At 42.9% G+C, this 18,172-nt stretch overlaps 1 protein-coding gene across 1 annotated transcript in view; it reads right to left on the bottom strand.

Moving 5' to 3' along the window:
• The window catches only part of ADAMTS2 (ADAM metallopeptidase with thrombospondin type 1 motif 2), a 224,564-nt gene that overhangs the window by 121,510 nt on the left and 84,882 nt on the right, over positions 1-18,172 (bottom strand). The gene's annotated exons all lie outside the window — the stretch shown is intronic.

Raw genomic sequence — 18,172 nt, 5'->3', positions numbered from 1 at the left:
CAAATAAAGAATGCCAATAAAGACATTGAAATGATAAAAAAAAAGAGAGAGAGAGCCAAATGAAAATTCTGGAGTTGAAAATTACAATAAGCAAGAGGGCACAGCAGTAGATTTGAACTGGCAGATGAAAGAATCTTGAAAACCAATCAATAGATGTTATGTGACTCAAGGGATGGAGAGGAAGAAAATGAAGAAAAATGAACAAAGCCTAAAAGAAAGGAAAAACACCATTAAGGGTGGATATAGATAGATATAGATAGATATAGATATAGATATAGATATAGATATAGATATATAGATATAGATATAGATATAGATAGATATAGATATAGAACTACCAGAAGGAGAAGACAGAAAGTAGCAGAATAAAATAGAAAGGTGGCTGAAAACTTCTAGAATTTGATGAACATTAGTCTTTGTATCCAAGAAATGTGACAAACTCCAAGTAGGATAAATACAACAGATCAACATCCAGAGACATTGCACCCAAAGACAAAGAACATTTTGAAAGCAGCATCCGAAATGACTTGCTATATATAAAGGAGCCCACTGGGATTCACAATTGACCTCTTATTGGAAGTAATGGAAATCAGAAGGCAATGGAATGGCACATTCAAAGTGCTGAGAGAAAAACACCTGCCGGTCAAGAATCTTATACCCAACACAACCATCTTTCAAAAAAATGGAGGCAAAATACAGGCAGTCTCAGATAAACAAAAACAAAAACTAAGATAATTAGTTGCAAGCATCTTACAAGACATCCTACAGGGTGTCTCTTCAGGCTGAGAGCAAGCGATCCTAGATGTTAATTTCACACAAGAAACAAAGAGCATCAGTAAAATTAATTACATAATTATAAAAGAGAGCATAAATGCATTTTTCTTCCTCTTTATTCTGTTACTTGACTTAAAAAGAAATGCTATAAAATGATATGTGTATAATTGTATTGTTAAGCCTATATCATATAAAAATGTAATATATTTGCCAATAACAGCACAAAGGAGGTGGGTATGAAAGCTGTGCTGGGACAAGGAAATGATACCAGACGGTAACCTGAAACCATAGAAACAAAATGAAGAGAACCAGAAATGGTAAATGAGATGGTTAATTGAACTATAAATATATACTTGTTCTCCTTTCTTTACTCAAATTCTTCAAGCATTAAATTATTACAACATGTTGCTAGGTTTATAAAATACACAGAAGTATGATACACAGAATTATAGTTCTTGACATATAAGATTACATGGTAAAGAGAAATTAAGGTTGCAAAAGCATCAGATGACTTCATGATAGCAAAATTATCCTAGGTTAGCCAGGTGGTCCCAACATGATCCCAAGGATCCTTAAAAGTGGAAGATGGAAGGAGAAGAGAAAGAACCAGAGAGATAGTAGCATGAGAAGCACTTGCCCTGATGTTCCTGGCTTTGATATTGGAGAAGGGGATCATGAGCCAAGGGATGAAGGTGGCCTCTAGAAGGTAGAAAGGGCAAGCAAACAGATTCTCCCCTAGGGCCTCCAGGGGGACAAAGCCATGCCAATGGCTTTGACTGATTTTAGCCCATTTCAGACCTCTGACTTTCATAACTGTAAGATAGTAAAATTGTTTTATTTAGACCATAAAATTTGTGGTAATTTGTTACAGCATCAATAAAGAATCAATATAAGATGTACAGTAGTCACAGCTCAAAGAATGAGAGGAGAAATAGAGTTATATAGGAGTAACAATTCTATAGCTTACTAGAATTAAGTCAGTATAAATCTGAAGTAGATTCTGATTACATTAAGATGTAATGGTAAGAAAGAGGGCATCAACAAAATAGTACAATAGAGAACTCCAAAACTCCAGCCCTTCACAAAAGCCACAAACAACCTGGTAAAATGTGTCAGAATCAACTTCCTTGGAGTTCAATAATTTAACTTCAAAAAACTTACAATAACCAGGGAAATGCCTAATGAAGAAAGCAGTGCTGTGGCATTTTAACTTAGCTGCTTAACCTCCCCCACTCCCAGCTCAGTAGCAGCTACAAAGAAGGGAGCCTGCATTCCTGCAGCAGGTTGCCAGTACCATTGGGAGTAATAATGAACCTTATTTCCAAAGAATTGTGGTTTATGTTCTGACCTGTCTGGTGGATCCCTGAAGGATCAGCTCTAGGGCTTACCTTTGTTTCACCTGCCTTGGAACATCCCCAGGGCTGAAGTGGGGCAGTTTGTTGAAAGGGTTTAAAGGCAAATATATTAGTTCCAGCCACCTGGGGGAGGGGACAACAGCTGGGACAATGCAAGCCATACACAAATCAAAACATCTGGGAAGGAGGAGGCTGGGGAAGGAGATAACTTGAAGAAGCCAGGTCTCTGGAAAAAGCTCATATACACCAGGAAATCTAGAAGGCCACACATACCCAGTATGGGGCACATGCTCAGAAAAGACCTGAGTAGACCCAAAGCTTTCATCTTTGGCTAAAATCTATGCTCTATGCAAATAAGAAGTGATTGATAACACAGAGTTGTAAATGATCTGGCTAAACAATGGAGGAGTGCCCTAACACAGAGTCTATCTGCAAAGACTGGGAGAGAGTGTTTTTTCCCTTGGCTCCAGGCATTTAAGGAAGCCTCTGTCAAATCACTATCTGACCACCCAAGATAACAAAGTAGTCTTTAATTGCTCTATACAATAAATAATACAGATTTTACCAAAGGAGTTTTAATAAGTCACCAAACAACAACCCACAACAAGCAACAGCAAAAAACCCTGAAAAGGAGGGAACATGTGATTTCCAGAGTTGCCACATTACAATATTCAAGATGTCCAGTTTCTAGCAAAAAAAAATTATGAGGCATGCACAGAAACAAGCCAGTATGGTCTATTCACAAGGGAAATTAAAAAAAAAAAAAAAAAAACTTTCCCTGGAGAAGTTGATACTGGATTTAGTAAACAAAGACTTTAAGTTGACTGCTGTAAATATATTCAAACAGCTGTTCAGGCCATGAACAAACACCTAAAGCAAAACAGGAGAAAGATGTCTCACCAAATAGAGAATGTTAATTAAAAAACGGAAATTACTAAAAGGTACCAAAAGAAAATTTGAAACTGAAAAGTATAATAACCGAAATGAAAAATTCACTGGATGGTTTCATCAGCAGATGTGAGCTACTCCACAAAAATAAGATAGGATGATTATCCAGTATGCAGAGAAGGAAGAAAAAAGAATGAAGAAAATGAATGGAGTCTAAGAGATCTGTGGGAAACCATCATGTGCACCAACATACACATAAAGGGAAACCCAGAAAGAGGAGAGAAAGAGAAAGGGCAGAAAGAATATTTAAAGAAGGGGATCCCTGGGTGGCGCAGCGATTTGGTGCCTGCCTTTGGCCCAGGGCGTGATCCTGGAGACCCTGGATCGAATCCCACGTCGGGCTCCCGGTGCATGGAGCCTGCTTCTCCCTCTGCCTGTGTCTCTGCCTCTCTCTCTCTCTCTCTCTCTCTCTCTCTCTCTCTCTCCCTGTGACTAACATAAATAAATAAAAATTTTAAAAAAAGAATATTTAAAGAAATAACGACCAAAAAATTCCCAAATTTGATAAAATGTGAATATACACATCTAGAAGCTCTAAGTTGGATAGACAACAAAGAGATACAAACCAAGACACTTTATAAGCAAATTGTCAAAAAAAAATATATCAAAAAGACAAAAAGAGGGTTCCTGGGTTGGTTAAACATCTGCCTTCAGCTTAGGTCATGATCCCAGGGTCCTGGGATCAAGCCCTGCATTGGGCTCCCTGCTCAACAGGGAGCCTGCTTCTCCCTCTGCCTCTGCCTGCTGCTCCCCTGATTGTGCTCTTTCTCTCTGTCAAATAAACAAATAGAATTTTAAAAAAAGAAAGACAAAGAATCTTGAAAGCATCGAGAGAGAAGCAACTCTACACTTATAAAGGATCATCAGTGAGATTAACAGCTGATTTTTCATCTGAAACTATAGAAGTTTCTACAGGGTGGGATGACATATTTAAAGTAATGAAAGAAAAATACTATTGAGCAAGAACTCTATATCCAGCAAAACTATTCTTCAAAATGAAAAAAAAAATTAAGACATTCCCAGAAAAACAAAAACTGAGAGAGTCTGTTGCCAGTCAACCTACCATGCAGGAAATGCTAAAAGAAGTCCTTTAGGTTGAAATAAAAGAACACTAGACAATAACTCAAATAAATTCATGTGAAGAGATAAAGAACACAATTAAAGGTAACTACATGTCCTTGGATTGTAACTCCTCTTTTTTTTCTATACAATTTAATAGATAAATTCATACTATAATATTATTAATCTATGTTAATGGACATGCAATGTATTAAGATATAATTTGTGACAGCATAACAAAGGTGAGGAAGATTGACTGTATAGGGACATAGTTTTTGCATACTATTAAAACTAAGTTGACATTAATTCAAATAAGGTTGTCATACGTTTAAGAAAATAATTACAATCAAAAAAAAAGAAAATAATTACAATCCCCTGGGTAGTCACTAAGAAAATGACTTTAGAATATACAAAGATATAAGAAAAGAGTCAAAATAATATGCCAGAAAAATTAAACACAAAAGAAGGCAGTACTGGAGAAACTAAAACAAAAAAGATATGAAATGTGGAAAATAAACAGCAAGTGGCAGATGTAACTGCTTTAAATATAAATGGATTAAACTCTTCAATTAAAAGATGTAGATTGGCAGAATGGATTTTTTTAAACTATGGTTCAACTGTGTGCTGTCTATAAGAGTCCCAATTTAGATCCAAAAACACAAATGGGTTGAAAGTGAAAGGATGAAAAAAATTACATTCAAATAGTAAGCATAATAATATTGTACTATAATGACATGATATGATAAACCCTGATTCAATGGCAGTATCATATATAAATGTATCAAAGTAACACATTACACACCTTAAATCTACAAATTGTAATATGCTTAATTTATCAAATAAAAAAAACTTTAACAGTAAGTAAACTACTAAATTGGGGTGGCTGTCACACAAAACAGATTAAGTAAAAATATTTTATAACAAAGAGGAACACTATTTATTGATGAAAGGCCCTGTCCATAAAGAAGATGTAATAATTATAAATATATATGCATCTAGAGTCCCAAAATGCGTGAGAATTGAATTGAAGGGAGATATAGACAGTTTTACAATAATAGTTGGAGACTTCAATACTTCACTTTCAATAATAAATAGAATATCCAGCCAGAAAATCAATAAAGAAATAGAGGATTTGAAAAACACTATAACCCAACTAAACCTAACAGATATACATAGAATATCCCAACCAAAAAAGGCAGAATATACATTCTTCTGATATACAGTGGAACATTCTCCAGGAAGCCATGTGTTAGGCCACAAAACAAGTCTCAAACAAGTTTGAAAAACTGAAGTCAAGTGAAGTATCTTCTCCAACCACAATGGGATAAAACTAGAAATCAACAACAGAAGAAAAAACTGGAAAATTCATAAGTATGCAAAAATTAAATAACATACTCTTAATGGGTCAAAGAAGAAACTATAAGGGGAATTAGAAAATGTCTTGAAAGAATTGAAAATTAAAACATGAAATATCCAAAACTCAAGGGCTGCACCAAAAGCAGTACTCAAAGGTAAACTTACAGCTATAAATCCCTACATTAAAAAAAAAAAACCCTCAAATCAATAACCTAATTTACACTTTACAGAATGAGAAGAGAAAACTAAACCTAATGATAGCAGAAGAAAGGAAATAATATCAGAACAGAGATAAAAAAGAAAATAGAAGAATCAATGACACCAAAGGTGGTTCTTTGTGAAGATCAACAAAATTAAAAAACATTTAGCCAGACTGACCAAGATAAAAAGAAAGAAGCTTCAAATTACTAAAAGTGGGGGGAGGGGGGAAGTAGGGACATTATTACATTATTATCAAACTTATTGAAAAGTTTTAAAAGGTTTATTAGAGAATACTATGAATAATTTTATACTATTTGGTTAGGTAAACTAGATGAAATGACAAAGTTCCTCGAACACACAGACTTCCAAAATTGACTCAAGGACTCAGAAAACTATAGAACAGAACTGTAACAAGGAAAGAGGCTGAATCAGTATTCAGAAACCCCCAACAAGGAAAAGTCCAGGACCAGATCTTCACTAGTGAATTTCACCAAATATTTAAAGAATTAACACCAATCCTTCTCAAGTTCTTCCAATAAAATTGAAGAGAACACTTCCTAACTTATTTTACGAGGCCAAAATTACCCTAATAGGAAAACCAGACACAGACATCATAAGACTTCAGACTAGTATTCCTCATGAAGGTAGAGGCAAAAATCCTCAACTGTATACTAGGAAACTGAATTCAGCAGTGCATTAAAAGAATTATACATGTGACCAAGTGAGATTTATTCTAGGAATGAAAAGGTAGTTTAGGGGCACCTGGGTGGTTCAGTGGTTGAGCGTCTCCCTTTGGCTCAGGTTGTGATCCCAGGTCCTGGGATTGAGTCCTGCATCAGGCTCCCCACAGGGAGCCTATTTCTCCCTTTGCCTGTGTCTCTGCCTCTCGCGGTGTGTCTCTCATGAATAAATAGAATTTTTAAAAAAGAAAAGGTGGTTTAACTTCGGATAATCAATCAATATATCAATCAATATAATACCATATCAACAGAATAGAGGAAAATAAACCACATGGTCATGTTCAGTGATGCAGAAAAAGCACACAGAAAAATCCAACACCCTTCATGACAAACCACTTAATAAACTAGGAGTAGGCAGGAACTTCCCCACCATGATCAAGGGCATTTATGAATAGCCCACAGCTGACATCATACACAATGATCCAGAACAAGACAAGGGTGACTGCAGTACTGAAAGTTCTGGCCAGAGCAGTTAGACAAGAAAAAGAAACGAAAAGCATCTAAGCTAAAAAGGAAGTGGTACACTTCTTGAGGGCAAATGGAAAATGAATCCTAGTGAGTATGATAAAAAAGTTGATTGTGGTGATGGCTGCCCAACTCTGGGGCTGTACTTACAAAACCACAGAATCGTGTAGTCTGAATGGGAGAATTATAGCCTATGAGTTACATCTCAATAAGTCTATTGTAAAGGAAAAATAGAAGAATGACCGGCCCCTTGATCTCTGACTTCTCAGAGACATTCCGAGTCAGGTCCAGGCCCCAGGTGACATTTGGTAGTGACTCACGTGTTAGGCATCAGCAAATGGTGCCTCTCAGTCCTGCTGTGGTTGTGCACTGTTGTGTGGTGCAAGGCCCTGGAAGTGGCAGTGTTCTCACCAGGAAGGAGAGTGGGCACTGCTACTGAGAGACATGTGTGCTCTTCCTTACCTCACACACTCCCTCACAGAGACAGCCTCTGCTCGTACCCAGACAGCCGCAGAGTCAGCACCCAGCACTGCCATTCTGTACTACCACCACCACCCCTGGGTGGCTTCTGCCAGCGGGGCCCTCACTCAGCGGGACAGGAGAGCCCCGGAGACGTCCAAGGTCCCCCAAGGGGAGAAGCAAAGCCCTCATCTGCTTGTCCTTTTCTTCATTCCTCACAGGGCTCAGGAAGCACCGAGGCTAGCGGGCAGCCTAGCCTCTGGTGCAGAGGCAGAAAGAGCCCACATTCTGCATCACACAGGCATGAGTTCAAGTCTCAACTCCTCTAGTTTCTCATTGTGCCAACTCTGAACCTTCTGTCTCTTTCCCATACATGGGGTTCATCTCTCCAGGCCCTGAAGAGAAAGCATATGTGAAAATGACATCTATGTGAAACTGGAAGTAAAGCATGAAAAGGCCTGCCAGTCAGGGAAGGTTTGAGCCTCTTACCCCCTTAAAAGCCTCCAGAATTATATTTCTGCCAGTGAGAGATCCATTCCAGCACAGAACCAATGTGGAAATTATTCTCCAGCCAAAAGAAGCAGAGCTCAAACCCCTTGCCCTGCCTCCCCAATTTCTGGATAAAATAGGCCGAGGTCTGAGAACATCCAGTCCTCAGATGGCAAGGAAACCAGGAGACAGAGAAAAAGGCTGGTCTCTGCTGATGGGGAACAAGCACAGGAGCCCTGGGGATGCAGGGTGAGAACTCACAGTGAGCTGACCACAGTACATACGCAGGCCTACGACTGTTCTGTTGTTGGTAACCAGCCCTGACCCTCCTGGGGGGAGGTGTAGGAGGGGAACACACAGGGTGCATCATGCTCCGGACACTTTGCAAAACAGACTGGCACTTCCTCAAGAGGCTGAACAAGTGGATCCTCAACTTTATGGTCAACTAATATTCGACAAAGCAGGAAAGACTATCCACTGGATAAAAGACAGTCTCTTCAATAAATGGTGCTGGGAAAATTGGACAGCCACGTGCAGAAGAATGAAACTGGACCATTCTCTTACACCAGACACAAAGATAAACTCAAAATGGATGAAAGATCTAAATGTGAGACAAGAATCCATCAAAATCCTAGAGGAGAACACAAGTAACACCCTTTTAGAACTCGGGCACAGTAACTTCTTGCAAGATACATCCATGAAGGCAAAAGAAACAAAAGCAAAAATGAACTATTGGGACTTCATCAAGATAAAAAGCTTCTGCACAGCTAAAGAAACAGTCAACAAAACTAAAAGACAACCTACAGAATGGGAAAAGAGATAAAGGGCTAGTATCCAAGATCTATAAAGAACTTATGAAACTCAACACCAAAGAAACAAACAATCCAATCATGAAATGGGCAAAAGACATGAAGAGAAATCTCACAGAGGAAGACATAGACATGGCCAACAAGCACATGAGAAAATGCTCTGCATCACTGGCCATCAGGGAAATACAAATCAAAACCACAATGAGATACCACCTCACACCAGTGAGAATGGGGAAAATTAACAAGGCAGGAAACCACAAATGTTGGAGAGGATGTGGAGAAAGGGGAACCCTCCTGCACTGTTGGTGGGAATGTGAACTGGTGCAGCCACTCTGGAAAACTGTGTGGAGGTTCCTCAAAGAGTTAAAAATAGACCTGCCCGTCGACCCAGCAATTGCACTGTTGGGGATTTACCCCAAAGATTCAGATGCAATGAAACGCCGGGACACCTGCACCCTGATGTTTCTAGCAGCAATGTCCACAATAGCTAAACTGTGGAAGGAGCCTCGGTGCCCATCGAAAGATGAATGGATAAAGAAGATGTGGTTTATGTACACAATGGAATATTACTCAGCCATTAGAAACGACAAATACCCACCATTTGCTTCGATGTGGATGGAACTGGAAGGTATTATGCTGAGTGAAGTAAGTCAATCGAAGGACAAACATTATATGGTCTCATTCATTTGGGGAATATAAAAAATAGTGAAAGGGAATAAAGGGGAAAGGAGAGAAAATGAGTGGGAAATATCAGAGAGAGAGACAGAACATGAGAGACTCCTAATTCTGGAAAATGAACAAGGGGTGGTAGAAAGGGAGGTGGGCAGAGGGTGGGGGTGACTGGGTGACGGGCACTGAGGGGGGCACTTGATGAGATGAGCACTGGGTGTTATGCTATATGTTGGCAAATTGAACTCCATTAAAAACATAAAGAAAAAATAAAATAAAAGTTTATTATTGTAAAAAAAAAAAAAAAAAGAGGCTGAACAGAATTACCATATGATCCAGCAATTCTCTTAGGTTTGTAGCCATCACACAGAAGCAGGAACACAGGGGAAGAGACAGCCCAGGAACACACACCGTGCAGAGGTAGCCCTGGATCCCAGGAGCTGGGCCTGGCCTCAGTACCCACCCAGAGCCAGGGTGGCCCTTCTCACTGAGTCACCTTTGCCACCCTCTGTTAAATCCCAGGTGAACAGCCCCTCGTGGAGCTGTTTAGAAGGCAGGGCCCATAAAAATATGTGTTTCTTACAGCCCACATCATATTTTTCTTCACGCAGAAATTTCTTGTGAAGTTACACATTTTTGACTTCTCTTGAGAAACCAGAAGATCCAACAATACTGAGCCAGCATCCTCATAGGGGCAATAATCATCAGAACTGAGCGGTTTTCTGCTTCATTGATTTTGGGTCTCATTGTGTATTATTTTGTTCCCTTTTACTTTCCATTGGGTAAATTTGCCTTTTTCTATCTTCTTAAACTGGAGATTGATTTCTTTAATTTGCAGCCTTTCTCTTTTTGAATATAAATTTTCAACCAAGTTTTGATACTTAGTGCTTTCTTTTAATCAGATTTTAAAAGTTTTTAAAGTTTCATTATTATTTCTTGTCAGATCCACAAACTCCTTCAAAGTTTTATTTTTAAAAAATTTCCAGGGACACCTGGGTGGCTCAATGGTTGAGCATCTGCCTTTGGCTCAGGTCGTGATCCGGGGGGTCCTGGAATTGAATTTCACATCAAGCTCTTTGTGCCTATGTCTCTGCATCTCTTTCTTTGTGTCGCTCATGAGTAAATATTAATTAATTAATTAATTAATTAATTAATTCCAAATGATGGCAATTTTCGCCATGGAGGTTGCTAATTTTAAGCTGAAAGGTATGACGGTGAGGAAATGGGACCTGCATTAGAACCACTCTTTTCTGATATTTCCTACTTATTTTTTCTCCTTTCCCCCTTATTCCCTTTCACTATTTTTTATATCATAAAGGGACACAGAACATGAAGGACCCCTAACTCTGGGAAACGAACTAGGGGTGGTGGAAGGGGAGGTTGGTGGGGGGTGGGGTGACTGGGTGACAGGCACTGAGGGGGGCACTTGACAGGATGAGCATTGGGTGTTATTCTGTATGTTGACAAATTGAACACCAATAAAAAATAAATTTATTTAAAAAAAACCATTCTTTTAACTTTTATGAGACCTGTACTTAACAAACCAGTATTTATGTTGCAAATGTGGTCTCAGGAAGAATGAGTTACCCTCCACCTGTCAGGCTCAGAATTTATCTATCCCTCAAATTAAGCTCATTGGTTGTGTTATTCAGGAACTTCTTTGTCCTTGCCGAGCTTTGTCTACTTAATCCAACACTAATTGGAAAAAATGGCTGAAATCTCACCAAAATGAGGATAGATTTGTCGGTTTCTCTATCTCTAACAAAGTTTACATCACATATGTTGAGGCTGCTATATTGAAGGACTGGATGAACCTTTGGAAGTGCTCTATCATCCTGGGGAAATGAAGCTGTTCTCATTAGGCGGTGACCTGACAACACTTTGAGTCAACTGGGTCTGAGCCTGATATCCCAGTGCTGGCTTGTGCAGTATTTCTTTGGCTGTGCAGTATTTCTGGTTTCCATACTTTTCCTGTCAACCTTTTCTTGTATGTATGGTTTAGTTGTACCTCTGGCGATAGTACACAACTGGCTTTTGCATTTGGGTTTGGTTTGGCTGATCAACTGTGACAATATCTGTCTTTGAATTGGTGAGTTTGATCCATGCTCTGATTACTGATATAAATTTGGACTTGACTCTCCTATCTTAACCTATTATTTCAGTTTTTCTCTCTCTCTTTATCTCTCTTTTTCGGTTTCCCCATTCTCCTTTTCAACTTTTCTCTAATCCATCCTCCCACAGGTGTGCTGGTCTGCCCTGTGGACATGTGCACACCTGTAAACACACTCACACATACCCACACCAGTTCCAAATCAACATTAGCACCAGTTCAGTCTTTGCAGGGGGTTCTAATGTTTTGTTTTGTTATTTTCTCTCTTTGGAGAGGAGGTTGGGGTGAAGGTTTGTGTTGTTATTTCTCAGATTCTAACATTTTCAGGTATAGAGCTTCACCAGTGTTGACTGGCACCCCAGCTGGCATGCCATCTTGGAGGGAACCTCGAGTACCACTTCAGTGTCCACTCCACTGATCTCCCCTCAGGAACTTGGGGAAGGCCACCTTCCCACGGAAGCATGTGCTAAATTTGTTTTTGCCAACTTTATTTTATTATTTTCTTTTACTTTTTTCATCATGATAAGTGCACGATTTAATCTCCATCACCTATTTCCTCCATCTTCCCATCTACCTCTCCTCTGGTAACCATGACTTTGTTCTCTATAGTTAAAAGTCTGTATTTTTTTCCCTTTGCTCATTTGTTTTGTTTCTTAAATTCCACATGAGTGAAATCATATATTATTTGTCTTTCTCTAACTTACTTCGCTTAGCATTATACTCTAGTTCCATCCATGTCGTTGCAAATGTCAAGCATCTTCTTTTTGATAGCTGAGCAATATTCCCGTGTGTGTGTGTGTGTGTGTGCGTGTGTGTGTGTATAATTACATCTTCCTTATCCATTCATCAGTCGATGGACACTTGAGCTGTTTCCATAATTTGCCCATTGATAACACTGCTATCAACACGGGGATACATGTATCCCTTTGAATGAGTGCTTTTGTATTTTTGTATTCTGTATTTTGTAGTTTGATAACCGGATTGTAGGAGTAGTTCTATTTTTATATGCTGGATTTTTTTTTTACCATAGTCCCCACTGCTCCCTATTGTGTTATGCTCCTGGACATCACAAATGCACACTGCTGCCTATTCTAGGCATGTGAGATACAACCACTGTCGTGACATGATCCCAGGCCCATCTGTGTATCTGGTGATGGGACTGGGCAAATGAGATGCAGCTCCCCTGAACTCAGCCGGCCCCAGCAGGGCCCTCCCTCTGCCTCTTTGCAGACTTGTAGTAGTCATGCTCTACTACATTCAGTGCCAGTACATTCAGCAGCAGCAGTACTTCATATTCATGTCTCCAAGCACATCTGCTCCCCCACACACACTGAGACCATACATCCTCCCTGAAGTCCTTCTGAGGGCACATGTGACAGGGCCTTAAACTAAATGTTTTCTGAATAAATGAATAAAGCCCCTTCATCTTTGCTTCTGGAAGGGACCTGGACCCAACAGAGAAGTGGTCATGGTCATAGACAAGTCAGGAGAAGGAGCCAGGAGGCTGGGCCCCTGCCCCAGCCCAGGAGTCTGAGGAGTAGTCAGCGGCACAGGTGCGTGGCATGGGCTCTGGAAGAGGCAACATGGCCCTACAGACTGGGGCAGGGGGATAACCTCAGAGACACAATTAGGGGCCAGGCCAGCCAACATGGAAGGAGAGAACCAGTCAACCTGGCCACGTGGGTGAACCATGAGCCTGCATGCCAGCAAGACAGCTTACTTAAAAAGATCAGGGGTGAAGCCAGACCCAGGAGGTCACTGACTGTGCTATTCCATTTCTATAGTGTCCAAAATAGGCAGATCTGTAGAAACAGGAAGTGGATTTGTGGTTGCCAAGGGTTGAGGGGAGGGTGAACGGAGAGTGATTGATACAGTGAGTACAGACAGGGTTTCTATTTTAGGGGGATGAAAAGGTTCTGGAACTAAATGGTGCTGATGGTTATACCACATTGTAAATATTCTAAAAGCCACTGAATTATAGGTTTTAAAGAGGTTAAAATGGTGAATCTTATGTGAATTATATGTCAAAAAATTAATAAAAGTTCAGGGGCAGCAACTCATGTGCTTATGGGAACCCAGAGGAGACAAAAATGAGTGAAGCCAACTGAGGGGAGCATATGAAGAATACTCTCTAAGCCACTAGGTCACATGAACTCTCCCTCTCACAGACCTTCTCTGCCTGGCTTTCCTTTATCAACTTGTGATCATGCCAAGAATGCAGAGAAATGTATTTTGGCTAAAAGAGAGACAACGGGGCTCAATGATGAAGGATCCCAAGCCCCAGGCTCCAGGCTGAGGAGTCGGTGAGATGGTGGGGATTGAGAGAGAAGTGAGCATCCTCCAACCCAGAGCCTTTCCACCCTCTGGCATCATAAGGGAGAGCAGGGCAGTCCGGTGCTGCCAAGCATCCAGAATTCTCATAGAAAGCTGAAAATCCATACATGTGTACAAATCCTCTTAAATATTAGCTCAGATTGTTCAATTTGTTTTGTGCCACTGCAAGAGAACAACATACTATGGCATTGGACAAAGCCTGTGGCTGGCAGTTCTCCTGCCCAGCTCTAGAATGCCCCGGGTGCACAGAACAGGCTCTAATGAGAGGTTCTACAGACCAGTCTCTCAGGACCATCCAGTACCATCTTCTCCAGGATGCCTGTCCTTGTGTAGCAAGCAGAATTGATGACCACCCCCAAGACCTCACTGCCCCCTCTACTTCAAGACCCATCGCCCCATGCTTCGTCTGCTTTCCATGCCTGACTTGGCAAGGCAGGAGGGCAAACTGGTCTGGTCCAAGACTGCCCCATCCCTGTGATGGGCACAGGACAGCATCCCAGAAAAACATCTGCTGAATTAATGTGATGTGAACAGCAACCCCTGGGAAGGAGCTGGAGGTGCACAGCCTCAAGAATTCTCTAAGGAAGCCTTTCTCCTCCACATCATGTGGAGTCAGCAGCAATCAGGAGAGTGAAGGGCAGTTGCAATATCTGTAGGCTGTGGCCCCTGGGAGGCACCTCAGAGGAGCTTCTGGAATGGGAGCAGTCATGGGGAGACCCAAGGTGGGACTTCCCCATCCATTCATGGCAACACTTCATTATTTACCACATGCCAGGCCCACGTGGGGCTCTGCACAGATTTGACGGGGTCTAATCCTCCACAGAATCCTACCAAGTGGAAACCCTTTATTTCTGCTTTTCTGTTAAAGACACAGGCACAGAGAGACAAAGGGAGAAGCCAGAATTTATCCAGGTAGCAGGACCTCAGTCTGTACTTTGAGCCAGCACGCTCTGCCTTCATCCCTGGAGCCCCAGAACAGCTACCAGCCTTGGGGCCTGGCTAGAGCAGTCCTAGTTTGATGAGTTCCAGACCTCACCTGACCAGGACAACATCACCTGCCCATATCCCAGGTCTGTCCAGAGCATTAGCAGCACTTGTCATGGTTCATCCTCTTGTCTGCCTCTCCCCACAATAGGAACTCCTCAGGGACAGAGACCAAACCAGGCATGCTCAATGCCCAGCATGGGGCTGGCAAAAGAGCACTGGCAAACAATTGTTGGATGGATGAATGCATGGATGCAGAGATGCATGGATGGATGGATGGATGGCCGGATGGATGGGTGAATGAATGTACTCTGACACTGGTAAATCGTTGAATCCATGGCAACTGAGCCAGGCAACTAAGTCAGGGGTGGGGGGGTGGTAATGCCATTTCTAGGCATTTTAAAGGTAGAATTAGTCAGGCTTGTCCACAGATCAGCTCTAGATGGGTGAGGGGAAGCTGAGGATAACAGCCCAGCAATACCAAGACTAGTTACTGAAGTGGGACAGGAACAGGAGCCCATCAGGGAGGGTTCAAACTTCAATTGAGCTGGTATGCAGCCAGTCTCTGCTAGGCGTACAGGCCCCCCTCCCTGAATCTAGAATCTGCCATAACTCACAGACACAAGGCGGGCCACCACAAGAGCCTGAGGAGAGATCATGGGTTTGCTGGATGGCTCAGAATCAAGATTTGGGCCTGGGGGGCGGAGGGGTCTGACCCAAGACCTGAGTACCACAGCCACTTGTTTATCCAAGGGGCAATTGAGGGTATGGTCCTGAAACTGGGGAGAGGAGACAGGGCTGAGGCAGCTGATATGGCCTCTGTACCTGAGAGAGGCTGGATTTAGATCAACCTTATCCTTCATCTTCCCTGTGTCCCTCCACTGGTGAGGTCAGACCTTTCCACCATTTAGCCTCAGGATCCCCCACACTTCTGTCCCCTCTTCTGAGATCAAGTTGGGGCCTGGCTCAGAAGGAGTTTAGCAAAGCCCTAAGGCCATCCCCTCAGACTGTGGAAGTGGCGCCCACTGCAACTCTTTTCAAGGGGCAATAGTTGAACCCCTTCAGGTAGGAGTAGGGAAAGTGCATCTTAGGCAGGTTGAAGGCCCACTGGCCACCCTGGCCCAGGGCACAGCAAGCCCCCAGGTCCCAGGTTGTCTGGCCTTGTGACCCTTCTCTTGAACCACAGGTACCCAAAGGGTCCTGTGACCTGCTGAAAAGGGCCACAGTGTCAGGGTGACCCCTGGAGCTCTATGAGCCAGAGGCTATCTCCAGGGCCCAGGGGAGCAGAACTTGTCCAGGATGCACCCAAAGACAAGCCAGACACTGATGTTCTGGCACCAAGCCCAGGGAAACTCCTCGAAGTCCTGCAGTTCATTCCATGAAGACATGGATGTGTCTGCTCTGTGCTCACGTGTATGTGTGTGTGTGTGTGTGTGTGTGTGTGTGTGTATGTGTGTGTGTGTAAGAGAGAGAAACAGAAAGAGTTTGTCACCTTTCTCCCAGAGGCTCACTCTGTTACCAACCAGGCAAGGCAGGGCCAAAATGAGTAGGTGGGCCGGATAACAAACAGTGGGGAAGGGGGACTGTGTGCCCCACGTAGAAGACGCATGGTGTCCCCTGCTAAATACTGGCTATAAGAACAGACCCAGGGTTTCCAGTCCTTCTGATTTTTCTGAGAAACTGAAAACTGAGATTTCAATGTGAAACCTCCTGACTTTCAAGTATATACTCAATTTTTGAAGATACCATGTGAGTGAAATGAAGGGGGTGAGGTAGGTATAGGGATATAGCCCAGGAGCCTCTGGATGAGGCCTGGCTTTAGTCCAGTGCCGTTGATTTTACAAATAAGAAAATTAAGGCTGGGCCAGAACAGGGCCACACTGAGTCCCTTGGCTCCCTCAACTCCCTGGGCAGCCACAGCCCTTGGGGAGCCCCCACATATTCCCAGCAAAAGACATCAAAAAAGAGGTTCAGGCATTCATCACCAAGGGCCCGAACTGAGTTTTCTGAGGTAGCCCAAGGAAGGTCCTGCAGTACTGGCCTCTTCTGGGCATGAAGACCCTGTGCCCCTCACTATCTAAGGCCCTAGGACAGATTCAGGTTCTGTTTTGTCCCACTGGCAATGAAAGCTAAGAATGTAAGTAGCTCCTGGGATATCGCCCAGAACAAAGGAACATGGTCATCTGACCACAAGCCTCTTGTATCTATGATGGACCATCTGCTCCCCACATTACAAGGGCCTTGAGAATGGACCATCACACCAGGGAAGCAGAACTTCAGGCCCCTGGGACTCGGCGCCAGATGTGACAACCACAGGATCTGTCCACCCAGTCGCATCCAGCCTAACTAGTGGGTTGGGCTGGCCCAGTGCTTGGTGAGGAGGGGGGCCATTTCTGGGGGTTTGGAGACTGAACCCTACCAAACAGTCACCCCACCCAGGTTCTGTCTGGAAGCCTAGATGGAGCCTCCCCCTGCCACACCCCCCTAATGCTCTGCAGATGGGCTCCCCCAAAGGCCTCCAAGAAAAACACGACGACTGCAGATCTCTCCTCACAGAAACGGAACTGCTGGAACAGTCTCTCATGACGTTCCCGAAATGAAAATAAGAATTCCTCTGAAGTGCATTTCAACTCTGAGGCAGTATTGGCTGCATTGAGAGCTCAGTCCCAGCTGCCACGGGATCAACTATGGGCTCGGGTTCTCTGAGCACTAAAGCCACCCTGTGACCCTCTTGCACCCACCACCACCAGGGATCTGCTTGACACATACACAGTCTTTGAAAATTTGGACTTAGCTGCCAACATTGGAAAATGAAGAAGTTTTACATAAAAACAGTTTCTGACTTTTCCTGAAAAATCGGGAAGTCTTCCTGCAGCTGACCCCAAATTGGCAGGAGCCCCCATGCCCACCTACTCTTATCTATGCTGCCCAACCAGCCCTCACTGCCCTCAGTGGATACCTGACTCCTGGGATCTGGGCAAGGTTGCAGGGACACAAGCTCCCATCCTAGGGGGCTATGAGCTGTGTGGGGGTCCAAGTCCCTGTAACACTACTCTGCACCTCCTGGACATAGGCACTGGGCACAGATAGATTCCTATACCCTATGCAGGAGCTCCAGCCTATGGCTCCGAGCTGTGTGGGTAGGGTCCAGCAGGCCATTACTCCCTCTGTCTATAACCTGGGCCCCTCTGAGCCCCTCAACCCAAACAATCTTAACTAAACTTCAGTCAGCTCGAACCCCCGTCCCATTAGGGACTCATGCCTGTGCTTTGGGGATCTTGGGGCAACCTGTGGTCCTTCACTCACTCAGAATGGCCCTCAGCTCTTTGTTTTCTTGACTCTATCACCTGCCAACAGCACCTGACCAGTGCTGGCCCCATCCTATGAACTGTCAAAGCACTAAGGATACAGGGTAGACAC

This window comes from Canis lupus, chromosome 11 (genome assembly GCF_003254725.2).
Source record: "Canis lupus dingo isolate Sandy chromosome 11, ASM325472v2, whole genome shotgun sequence".
Classification (NCBI taxonomy): domain Eukaryota; kingdom Metazoa; phylum Chordata; class Mammalia; order Carnivora; family Canidae; genus Canis; species Canis lupus.
This window is presented reverse-complemented; position numbering and strand designations above follow the sequence as displayed.